The sequence below is a fragment of the Jaculus jaculus genome, chromosome 8 (genome assembly GCF_020740685.1).
Source record: "Jaculus jaculus isolate mJacJac1 chromosome 8, mJacJac1.mat.Y.cur, whole genome shotgun sequence".
NCBI classification, from domain to species: domain Eukaryota; kingdom Metazoa; phylum Chordata; class Mammalia; order Rodentia; family Dipodidae; genus Jaculus; species Jaculus jaculus.
The window spans coordinates 95,415,039-95,428,460 of record NC_059109.1 but is presented as its reverse complement, the minus strand read 5'-3'; the positions used below and the strand labels follow the sequence as shown (position 1 = coordinate 95,428,460).

The 13,422-nt window shown below is 36.6% G+C and overlaps 1 protein-coding gene and 1 pseudogene across 5 annotated transcripts in view; one reads left to right on the top strand and one right to left on the bottom strand.

Moving 5' to 3' along the window:
• Macrod2 (mono-ADP ribosylhydrolase 2) overlaps nt 1-13,422 on the bottom strand; it is a 2,207,522-nt gene that overhangs the window by 2,037,949 nt on the left and 156,151 nt on the right. The gene's annotated exons all lie outside the window — the stretch shown is intronic.
• LOC105944232 lies at nt 6,619-7,193 on the top strand (annotated as a pseudogene).

Sequence of the window (13,422 nt, the reverse complement as noted above, 5' to 3'; positions counted from 1 at the left end):
TAAGAGGTATTAATAAAGACTTGAAAGAATATATACCAAAATATAATCACAGAGATGGTGGGATTATATATGTTTCTAACTTAATCTATATTGTTTTTCTGTAGTTGCTATTTTTTAATAATAAATAAGAATTACATCTACTTAAAACAGCTATAATTTTTAGTTATATCATTTAGCAAGAGTGACAAAATATCTCAAAATTCTCTTAGGAATGATAATCGTTAGAAATAAAATTTGAGAATACTGTTCCTCAGTCTAGTACATAGTATACACAAATTTTCTACTGTCATAATTCATCTTCTATGATTTCCTATTGTTAGAACAACAGATAGCTCTCTAATTCCCAATTCCTGCCTGTTATTTTGAAATATATGTTATTATCACCAATGTAACTTTATAACTTAGTGGAATCTTCATCATGTTTCTTTTCTGTCTTTTCAACACTCTCTTATTACTAATGAACTTCTCCTTATCAATAAAAACTACTGTCTTTATCTGAATTAATTCCAGCTATGTAGTACCTTCCTTTAAAAGACACCATGAAGACACAAACCATAAGGAAGAATGTCCAGAAAGAACAAAGAAATATAAAGTTGTATATCTATACTGGAGAAAGGAAAAAGAGAGAAAAAAAACATGAGTATTAATCTTTTTTCCATTTTTGTGTATAAAGAGCCTTAAAAGTGCCTACCTTTTGGTTCTGCATCCCTGTTCTATAAGAATTTATCCTAAGATAATAGTAATGAAAGTACACAAAATGATCAAAACTGTACAATTTATTCAAAATTTTGTTACATTTTGGTGTTCTTTTTAGTCTAAATAAAGTAGCTAAAGGAAAAAGTGCTATCTGAATTTAGGAGAAATATATTTCTAAAAGCAAATGACTACTGCTGAAGAATTCCATTTTGCATCCACTAAAATAAGCAGTTTCCTTTGATCACTGGGTAAGAACTTTAGGAACAGCTGAACTTTCACTTATTAAGTATAAGTGATAGAGCAAGCTGCCAAATAAGTTAAAATTACATGACTATATACATGCAACTTTCTAATTCAAACTTCTTTAAGCATAGCTGGTGAAGGAGAAATAAAAGCAGAGTGTATAAGAGACAGTAAGAAAGAGAAAAGAGGTTAACAATGAAAAAGCAAAGGGGGAGGAGAAGAAAGGGGAGGAAAAGGAAGAGATCAAGATGAAGGGATGGAAGAAGAGGCAGAAATAACATTTAGTTATTAATTAAGAAAAAGATTAACTTCATGTACTTAAAATGCATTTGTTTATAAAACAGAAACATGGGCTGGAGAGATGGCTTAGCGGTTAAGCTCTTGCCTGTGAAGCCTAAGGACCTCGGTTCGAGGCTCAGTTCCCCAGGTCCCACGTTAGCCAGATGCACAAGGGGGTGCACGCGTCTGGAGTTCGTTTGCAGAGGCTGGAAGCCCTGGCGCGCCCATTCTCTCTCTCTCCCTCTATCTGTCTTTCTCTCTGTGTCTGTCGCTCTCAAATAAATAAAAAATTTAAAGAAAAAAAACCAGAAACATAATATAATGAAGAAATCATACAGTTTTATCAAACTTAAAATCATATTTATCTAGAGAAAAAACAGACTAGGTTTTCCTTCCTTTAAATCAGGATGAAAACTAAAATTTCCTGCTGACATATTCATTTAAAATTAGTCATTTCATGGCAAAATAACATCCAAAACAACAATCAGCAGCATAATTCTTCCCTCAGAGTGTTTTTGTACCTGGAATTAAATAAGTAAATAAATAAAAGCATATGAAATAATTTCAATGGAATGAAACATTAAAAACCAAAAACCAGGGGCTGTAGAGATGGTTTAGCAGCTAATGCACTTGCCTGTGAAGGCTAAGGACTCATGTTCAACTCTCCAGGTCCCACATAAGCCACACATACAGTGATGAAAACATGCATGGTTACACATGTGCACAATGGGTCACCCACATCTGGAGTTCAACTGCAGTGGCAGGAGGCACTGGTGCACCAATTCTCTCTCCCTCTCTCTCTCTCTCTCTCTCTCTCTCTCTTTCTCTCTCTCTCTCCCTCTCTCTCTCTCTCACACACACACACATACACACACACACACACAATCTCTCATTAAAAAAAGGCTGTCTGTTGGGCTTGCCTCACCAAAAATATGCATAAAAAGATGATATTTCCTTCCTAAAATCTAATTATTCCACAATACATCTAGTCACAATTCAAGTGATACCATCACCATTTTTTTTCTGTTAACATGAAAACTCTCCTCACTAGAGTGCTTTGATTAAAAATAAACTACAATGAATATGGTCCCAAAACATTGATCTTGAAGGAATATGTAACATCCTTAATTATATAAAAATTTTCAAGGACTGATGATAGTAAACCTGAAAGTCCAATAAGTGAAGAAGATCAAAACACTGAAATCATTTTCTAAGGAAGTAAATCAGATTAAATGACATAATTTTTTACAAAATAATTAGACAATACAGAAATACCTTTCAAGGCAATTATTAAAGCAAGGTATGACATTACAAAAATCTACTTCATTGGCTAATTTACCTGTACTTAACAACTTTCATTTGTGTATCCAATCAAATACATCTCCTGAATATCTTCCTAATGCCATGTACTGTATTAGGCACAGCTGACATCTAGACAGCATGCATATAAACAAGACATATTGTTAGTAATAACTCAAATATTAATTGGGAATAGCATGGAAATTCAGAAACGTCTAAAACTTTAATTTACCTAAATGTTCAATTTCACTCCTATTATCATCTTAATTATAATATTCAAAAGCAGTAAAAGTTCACTAGTTTTAGATATAATTTTTCTTACATTCCAGTTAATTTTCCATGAGCTCTAAAGAATGATTGAAAGTATGCTACTATTAAGAGGAGACTCAAAGGCCTAAAATCTCCACAACTGTGAAAAGAACAGTTTTCCACTGCATATAAAGTCACACTTTTCTAAAACACTACCCTCACATGCATTATTGCCTCTAAAAAGAAAAAAAAAAAAACTTCACATCAGCAAGAAAGTTCAAAAAATATGATTGACAAAAATTGGGCTATGGAGCTAAATAGAGCATTCTCAAAGGAAGAAATACGAATGACATATAAGCATCTAAAAAAATGTTCTATGTCACTAGTCATCAGGGAAATACAGATTAAAACTTGAGATTCCATCTCACTCCTGTCAGATTGGCCACCATCATGAAAACAAATGATCATAAATGTTGGTGGGGATGTGGAAAAACAGGAACTCTTCTACACTGCTGGTGGGAATGCAATCTGGTCCAGCCATTGTGGAAAACAGTGTGAAGGTTCCTAAAACAGCTAAAGATTGATCTACCATATGACCCAGCTATAGCACTCCTAGGCATATATCCAAAGGACTCATCTCATTTCCTTAGAAGTACATGCTCAACCATGTTTATTGCTGCTCAATTTATAATAGCTGGGAAATGGAACCAGCCTAGATGTCCCTCAACTGATGAGTGGATAATGAAGATGTGGCACATTTATACAATGGAGTTCTACTCAGAGGTAAAGAAAAATGAAGTTATGAAATTTGCAGAAAAATGGATGGACCTGGAAAGGATTATACTAAGTGAGGTAACCCAGGCCCAGAAAGCCAAGCGTCACATGTTCTCTCTCATATGTGGATCCTAGCTACAGATGATTGCGCTTCTGCGTGAGAAGGAAAATACTTGGTAGTAGAGGCCAGTAAGTTAAAAAGGAGACATAAAGGGAAGAGAAAGGAAGGGACAAGGGTATTTAATAGGTTGATATTGTATATATGTAAGTACAATAATTGAGATAGGGAGGTAATATGATGTAGAATGGAATTTCAAAGTGGAAAGTGTCAGCGGGGGAGGGAGGGAATTACCATGGGATATTTTTTTATAATCATGGAAAATGTTAATAAAAATTTTAAAAAATTCTTTCAACAGGGCTGGAGGGATGGCTTAGTGGTTAAGGCATTTGCCTGCAGGGCCAGAGGACCCAGGTTCCATTCCCCAGAACCCACGTTAGCCAAATGCACAAGGGGGAGCACATGTCTGGAGTTCATTTACATTGGCTGGAGGCCCTGGCGCACCCATTCTCTCTCTCTCTGTCTTTCTCTGTCAAATAAATAAATAAAAATATTTTTAAAAAATATGATTGGTAGGAATACATCAAACCCTAAGTGTTCAATGTCTAAATTTCTGAATAGTCTGAAAATGCACACCAGTAGCAACCACAGTTTTTCTGAAGCACAAGCATAAATATCCTTGAGCATGGGAAGACACCCCTGGCCTAGGCTCAAACACCATAGGCTCCATCTCTCCACTTCAGTACACCTTGTTTCTCTACCACATTCACTCACATTTTATAATGGGTGCTCAGAAAAAAAAAACAACATATTCCATCAAACTATGCAGTCTTTACCACTGAAGAGAAATAATGTCGTCTCATCTTTGTAGTCCTAGCCACTAAACATGGGAATTGCTCCATAGCAGCAACCAGAGTAAAACTAATGATTTTTATGATGACAGTTAAAACTGACAGCTTCCTTCAGAATTAATTGCTTGGCACTATTTCTAGTGTTTTATATATATATCATTTGCTTTTCATAATTCTAAAAGTAGTATTATTAGTTTCATTATAAGATGAGAAAACAGACTCAAAAGACCAAGGTATATCTTTGAATGAATGAATGAGTGGTGTGGGAAGAGATAGTTTGTGGATTCTAACATGATTGAAAGCATTCAAAGTCTGTTCATGAACACCTGTGCCAACCTTAGGAAATTATTTACCTGCTATGAACTTTCGTTTGCTCATCTGTAAAAAAGGAGGTGAGATTTACTGACTGTGTCACTGTGAAGGTTCAGTGTGATCACACCTAAAGTACATATGGTATTACCTGACATAAGAGGCCCTTAGGAAAGGTTAGAACTTCCTTCCTACCTTATTCCCTATTCTTTCCCTTTGCCACTCAACAGCCTCCAGGGATAGCAAGGGAAACAACACCCTTTTAATCCCCCCTCACCCCCAGTGGCTCTCAAACCTTAGTTGGTGTTAGAATCACCTGGAAAACTTGACACCCATCCTGGAAGGAAGCTTTGATGCCTGGTGAACTTTCCTTAAGTGTGCATTGAGAAAGCTAGTCCTGGAATTCCCTGATTTCTCCACCACCAGGAAAAAATGAAAGATGTTTAAGGGTAGGCAAAAACTGATCATTTCCATGTGGCAAAACTGTCCTCTGTGAGTTCTAGAGAGACATATATCACAACTAGTTAATCTGTCCTTTCTATTGCCCCTATTGTACCCAACTAACTGCAAAATTCTACTCAAGCCTAAAGCTAAGGAGAACTTCAGGAAGCATGAGTTCGCCTAAGCAGCAACAAATGGGCAGTTTTATTTAGTTTTCACTCAGCTTATGGATGCCAAGCACTAAAGTCTGAAAGCAACACAGAAAACACTAATGGGAATGAAGCTATAGTCAGTATTGTAAAGAAGAAATACTTGTAGATAACTGGTTTGCATTAGATAGGCTCCTGGGCAGTGACTGAATAGGCTCCCAGTGGGGAGAACAATGCAGAGAACAATTATTTTAACATCATGCTAATACTGACTTCCATTAGCTGCTCAAATTTCAGAAAAAATAATTGCTTTTTCATTTTGAAAAATTTAAACATTTACAAAAAATCTTTAAGAAACTCAAACTTTTCATAAGAATTCTATTAAAGTACAGAAATTTGAAAAAGTAGAATCAGAATATATTGTATGGCTTCCAATTTTCAAATTTGGTAAGTATTTAATTATTAGAAAAAACCGGTTTTGAGAATGTGAAAAATAAAAGTAACTTTACATTTCTAGCTATTCATAATATGAAAGCTCTATTGCCTTAGACTTTTCCAATAAAAAAAATTAGAAATTTGTGTTTATGACATTCTCTAGTATATATATATCTAACCTTTTTAATAAGCACAATAAACAAAACTAGAAGAATCAATTTTTCCACAGAGATTTTTATTTCTATTGAAGTTTATAAGAAATAAACACAAATTAAACTGAATACTGATTTTGAACCCAAAGGATGAGCTGGGGCACATACAAAATTAAAAAAAATAACCATGACATTAGCTACTATTTACTTGTACCTACCCCAAATACTAGACTAGGTTATAAATCATTTGGAAAAAAAAAGTAAGTAGAGAGAAACAAATCTTATTTCTCTTTGCTCTACCCCCCCGCACCCCAAAAAGCCTAACACATAATGACAGTGCACAGACATGCAGCATATTTTTTTAAAAAAGAGTCAATTAAAAATCAGTTTATCTGAAGCTAGGAGTGGAGGCACATGCCTTAATCCCAACATGGGGGAGGCAGAGGTGGGATGATCGCTGCAAGTTCAAGGCCACTCTGAGGCTACATAGTTAATTCCAGGTCAGCTTGTGCCAGAGTGAGACCCTACCTTGGAAAACAAACAAGACATGTCACTGAACATGGCACCAGGATGAGGGCTGAGGAGGCTGTACTAAACACGGACGAGGGAGAACCATGAGGCATTAGCTGCTAGGAGCATAGCACCAGATATACCTATTTAAAACAATATTTTTAAGGCTCAAGATGGAAAATCAAAAAGAAGATGCTACTATCAAGAAGAATTCAGTTTTTGAAATCATATCCAGAAAAATTAGCCAACTTCCAGAACCAGAAAGGAATCTACTTGAGTATGGATCAACATACATTGGACTTAATGCTGCTCTCTGTGGCCTAATAGCAGTCTTTTTCGGCGCATCCTGCATGTGACAGAGGCTCTAATAGCTGCTAGCTTACCAATGGCAGTAATCCCATTTTTGACAACAACTGTATCTTATCAAAGTTTTGTAAGTTTGCCTTTGAGTACAGGTGAGTTGAATTGTGAAACCTGTACCATGACACGGAGTGGACTAGTTGACTTAGTTATGCATGGCCTATACGCTGTTCTTTTGGCTATACCTGCAGCCAGGTACGGATCAACCCCACTGCCAGACAAAGGAAACATCTTAAATTACTGGATTAGAGTTTCTAAGCCTGTCTTTAGAAAGATGTTATTCCCTATTTTACTTCAGACTGTGCTGGCAGCTTATCTTGGATCTAGACATTATAAACTACTTGTAAAGGCCCTTCAATTACCTGAACCTGGACTCAGTACTCACTGATTATAAGCATGGGTACATACAAAAATAAAAAATGGTAAAAATAATAATTAACTCCTATAGTTTGCCCAATGTCATCTCCTCCTCTTTGGTTGTGCCACTTTTTTACATTAAAACTTTAGTTGTATATGTAGCACAAGAGGGAAAAAATAACCATATAGCAATTTTCAATGTAGTCTCCACAAAGCCAAACAGAAAAGAATTTTTATATATTTATCAATGCAGCAAATGTTGATTAATATTTCATTTTCCCAATTCAGTGTTTATGTAGGTTCATTTGTCCATTAAAACCTTAGGACCTACCAATAAGGTTCACCACATAGAATCAATCCCAATCTGGATCCTTGAAAAGCTATGAGTTAGGCAAAGTCTATTTTTTGATGCTTTTACCTATTCTTGGGTAATTCTATAGAAACTTTCTTATTTTTTTCTATCATGAACGATACTAAACAGGTTAACCTCTAACTCTATTTCTTTCAGTAATTTCACATAAGGCTGATAATATATATATATATATATATACATATATATATATATATATATATATATATATATATATATACTAATCTAACACCTCTCTCTCATAAATAAAGAATTTTTTAAATGAATAAAAATATCAGTTTATCTGTATAAAGATGAGGTAATGTATAGTTGCAGGAAAGATGTGGAAGGAAAACTTCAAAGTGACTGGGGAAAGCTAAAGGACATTGCAGCCAAGGGATAAGGCAAAGCCCTGGGAAGAAACCACAATCATCTTTAGAGAAAAATCAAGCAATGGAAATAGAGCTGCAAGCTGAGATAAAGAGTGACTGAGCACAATGAGCCCAGAGAGAACTGTGTAGAAGTGAGAAATACCTAGAGGTGTAAACTTCACACAGCACAGTGGACAACACCTCCATAACTATGGGCCACTAAAACTGCTTACACAGATAAAATGCCAGAACTGTTTCTCCCCATCCACAACCACTCTCATAAAGTAAAACTGTAGGCTGCCGGGCATGGTGGCAAACGCCTTTAATCCCAGCACTCTGGGAGGCAGAGGTAGGAGGATCGCCATGAGTTCAAGGCCACCCTGAGACTACATAGTGAATTCCAGGTCAGCCTGAGCTAGAGTGAGACCCTTCCTTAAAAAATCAAAAACTGTAGGCGCTTTCTAAAGGTCGCTGAATAAATAATACACACAATTTCCTCTAATATAAAGGTGTAAACATATGACTGCTTAAGAATGGTATAAAGCTAGGGATGCAGCCCAATGTAAAATGCTTGCCTAGTATGCATATGACTGTGAGTTCCATTGATGGCACTATGGGAGAAAAAATGATAGAACCTGAAATTGGGTCTGAAGAGATAATTCCATTTGTCAAGTTCTTGACTCATAAGTCCCAGAACCCATTCAAAAGTGTTAGGCATGGTGGTATGTGCTTGTAATCCCAACATTTGGAAGACACAGTCAGGAGGATCTCTGGAGTACACCAGCAAGCCAGTCTAGCTAGCCTAATTCCAATTTCCAGGCCAATTAGAAACTCTGTCTCAAAGGAAGTAAATGGTTTCCTCAGGATGACACCCATGAGTGTCTTCTGGCCTCAGCATATAGGTACACATACCAAGAAACCATGAAGTTATAATTAATAATTAATTCAATTTATTGATTGATTACTGGCTATACCATAATCATTATGAAAATATACCCTAAGATGGGACCATACCTTGTTACCCAGTACTGGACCAGAAAAATCCAGTGAAGTAATAAGTGTAAGGTGAATGAATGACAAATTAATCAGACCATATGTGAGTGGAAGGATGTATGTAAATAAACAGAAACTGATGACAGAGGAAAATTATACCAAGAGAATAAGGAAACCTGAAGGCTGGATAGTCCTGAAAATATTCCACTAAAATGCTAGTAGATAACATATAATTTTACCAAAAACATAATTTATGAAAATCAGTGATGACAAGTCAAAGTCCTAGTAAAATGGAATTGAATGTGTAATGAATGCTTTATAACACTTGTATTCTCACTCATCAATAATTTCAGTTTTTCATTATTCCTTGGAATAGAAAAATGTCTGTCTTTGTACACATTCTGACTTTTAAGCCACTTGAAAATTTCCAAGAAAAATGCATGAGAGAATAAAACCCTGGCTAATGTCATTCTAAATTATATATTCATCCACATTTATTCAGTTACTAGGAATTTCTCCCCTAAAAGTTCTTCAACAACATATGCATTTGTAAAAATGAAAGATAGAGAAGCTATGCCATTTATGTCAAAGCAAGGGAGGAATTAATCTGTGCTTGTCAATAGGATTTAGAATCACCATGGAAACAAATCTCTGGTCATGTCTGTGAGAGATTTTCTAGATTAGATTAGGTGAGATGGAAGGGGCCAGAGGGAGCCTCCCTAAAGGTGAGTAGTAACATCCTATGGCTGGGTTCCTGGATTGTATATAAAGCAGACAGTTAGCTGAGCATCCAGCATTCATCACTCTCTATTCACTGCCCCCCCTACTGATGGGATAACATGACAGCAGCTCTCTGCTCTTGCCATGCTTTTCCTGCCATGATAGGCCTCCCCCTAAAACTCTAAGCTTTCCCCCCCCCGCAAAAAAAAAACCCTGTCCTTCCCTAAGCTTCTTCTGGTCGAGTATTCTATTCCAGGACCAAGCTAAAAACTGATACTTCTGGTGTGGGTTTTGTAGTTTTTTACCCAAGACAGTCTCAACTAACATATTCAGTTTTACAAGGGTAACTCATTTTTTTCATATTTTCATTTGGTAACTTTTCTAGCAAAACATTTTTTTCCACATTCAGTTCAAAAATCATAAATCTCTTATGGTTAATGGAGAATATCATTCCACAGAGGCTTTACATTTCAAACTATATGTTTGAACCAAACAGTATTCAGTAATACAATTTTTAAAAAGGTAAGAAATATTTTTACCAAACTAGAACTTCTTACACTGATTTTTTTCTCCAAACAAGAGGCCATTGAGCACAAATTATACACATATTAGACATTGTAACAATTCCCACATTAAACAGAATTATCAGATTGCTGTAAAATGCTGGCCCCACTTAAAAACACTGTGGGTCAGCAATTTCATCACTTTATCAAGCATATGAAACATCTTCAACTGAATGTTGCTACAAAGTGGTTACAGAAACACTGCTTGCTTAAAGACAGTATTATCTTGAGAAAGAAATCTCTCTGCCTGCACACTAATCTAAACCATTTCCCTGAACACCTCAAAAACATCACAGATTCCTGACAAAGATCCTATAACAGTGTAGAAACAAATACCCTTTCAAGAAAAACTAAAGGGGCTAGAAAGAATGCTTAGTGGTTGAGGTGTTTGCCTGAAGAGCCAAAGGACCGAGGTTTGATTTCCTAGGACACATGTACGCCAGATGCACAAGGTGGCACATGTGTCAGGAGTTCATTTGCAGTGGCTGGAGGACCTGGTGCACCCATTCTCCCTGCCCCCATCTTCCTCTCTCTCAAATATATAAATAAAAATAATATTGTTTAAAAAAGAAAAAACTAAAGATTAATATACTAAAAGGAGGTTTAAAACCAACTTCTAAAGAGAGGATCACATTGCCATGCTAAGAACTTCATTTGGTGGCATATGTTTAATCTTTTCCCTAGCCTAATTTTCTAAGAACATACTATCTAGATAGGGAGGAATTCGAATTCAATTTTTTAAAAATAAATCTTCTGAAGAATATGAAGAGTTTTTATTGAAAAGTATTTATTAAAAGTACTTTATGGATGGTTGAATGGCTTAGCGGTTAAGGTGTTTACCTACAAAGCCTAAGGACCCTGGTTCAACTCCCCAGGACCCACGTAAGCCAAATGCACAAGCGGGGGCACATGGATCTGGAGTTCATTTGCAGTGGCTAAAGGCCCTGGCATACCCATTCTCTCTTTCTCTCTACCTCTCTCTTTCAAATAAACAATAAATAAATAACATTTTAAAAAATATTTTATTAGGGCTAGAGAGATGGCTTAGTGGTTAACATACTTGCCTGTAAAGCCCAAGGACTCACGCTTGATTCCCCAGTACCCATGTAAGCCAGATGTACAAGGTGACATATGCATCTGGAGTTCATTTGCAGTGGCTGAAGACCCTGGCATGCCCATTCTCTCTATCTGCCTTTCTTCTTCTCTCTCATCCCCTCTCTCAAATAAATAAATAAATATTCTGAGAATTATTTTATTAAAAAGTATTTATTGTACAATGCTAGGTAAGTCTTCCAGAGATACAACCATATTACAATTTTTGTATGTGGATGTCTGTATGAGCAGCTCTACCCTAATACTCTAGTCCATGTATGCTTTTTGAACAACTCATGCTATATAGATATGCTAAGTATTGGTTTTAACTCACAAATGAATATAAACTGTCCTTTATAATTAGAATTTAAGACACCATTCAAAATAGATAGGATATCTTTCATACAAACTATTAACATTTGATAAAAACATGCCTATTAATAAACCTATGGAATTTTAATGCAGCTCAAATTCTATCATGAGCTTAGTATACAGAAGAAATGATACAAGTTCTAAAAGCAGTACAATAACAAACATAATAAAGTGCTACTGATAACAGGTTTTTTTTAAACCTCTGTTTTCTTAATTAATAAAACAAGGAGTATGAGGGAAGCATCAAAACATACAAAATACAGAGCACTTCTGGAGCATCCCAGCTCTCTGCTGATAAGCAAGATGCACTGGCTCCTTCTTTCACACAAAGACACCAGGGAGCAGGGAAGGGTGGCATACCACAAAAAGAAGATAACTTGAGGTCTTGTGTAGTAGCCCAGCTGAAAAACCTTTGGTTGCTATGCAGCAGGCCATGGAGAGACAGCTAACTTCTAGACACCTCAGTAAGTTCAGATTGGTGGAATCACAGCACACCCTGGTGACAAAAACAAGCTACCTCTAACTGGCCTGATCAAAGTCACAGAAGTGCCAAAGGTACAAAGGAAAGTGGGCTGCCTGAAATTCCTTCAGATCTTCCCCAGAACCAAACTACAGTGAAGAGCAAAACCACAATGAGGCATTTGTAATACAAACACTAATGTCATATTTAAATTACCAGTTTAGGCACTTGCCAGCAGTGCAACTTTGGAGAAGATTTTAGATGGTTTGTAACTCAGTTCACATTGGGATTAATAACAACAATAAAAGTCCTCTCAATTTGTAGAGTATCCATCCTTAAGGATCAAATAAAATGAATACCTGAAATGTGCTTAGTACAGAAATTGGCATACAGAAAATACTATAAGCATCCGTTGCATAAATGAATACATGAAACCAATGTAGAGATAAGATGAAGCTGAAAAGGTATTTTTACAAAATATTTTATTTTATTTAGTTATTATAGAGAGGGGGGAAATGGATGCACCAGGGTCTATACACACTGCTAACTCCAGATGCATATGCCACCATGTGCATCTGGCTTACACGCCCCATTCCTAAAAGGAATAATACTATCAGAAAAAGAAAATTGGGCTGGAGAGATGGCTTAGCAGTTAAGCACTTGTGAAGCCTAAGGACCCCAGTTCGAGGCTTGACTCCCCAGGACCCATGTTAGCCAGATGCACAAAGGGGCACATGCATCTGGAGTTCGTTTGCAGTGGCTGGAAGCCCTGGCGTGCCCATTCTCTCTCTCTCTCTCTATCTGCCTCTTTCTCTCTTGTCACTCTCAAATAAGTAAATAAAAAATGAACAAAAATTTTAAAATAAAAAAAAAAGAAAATAATGTGCTGAAGGCTGGCTGTGTGTCCTCCACTGTGCTCTTTGGGTATACACTCTCCTTTCATTTGTACAACAAATCATAATAATGATATCATTACCTCCTTTTACAAATAAGGTAAGGTATATATGTTGAGCCCAGACACAAAACTAGTGAGTGGGGCTGACAGAGAGCTTGCCCGGGCTGTATGAGGTGGAAAAGAGAAGAGGAGGGGATAGGTGGGTTGGGGAGGGAGGAAGGAGAGGAAGGGAGGGAAGAGAAAGGGGGAGGAGAATTGAGGAAGATGGGAACAAGAAGAGCAGGAGAAAGAGGAAGAGGAGGAAGAAGAAAAGGAGGTGAGGAGAGGAGGAGAGGGGAGGAAAGAGAAAGAGAAGGGAAGGGAAACGGAGGGGAGAGAAGGAAAGAGAAGGGAACTCACTATATAGCAAAGGATGACCCTGAACTTCTGACCTTCTTGCCTCCAC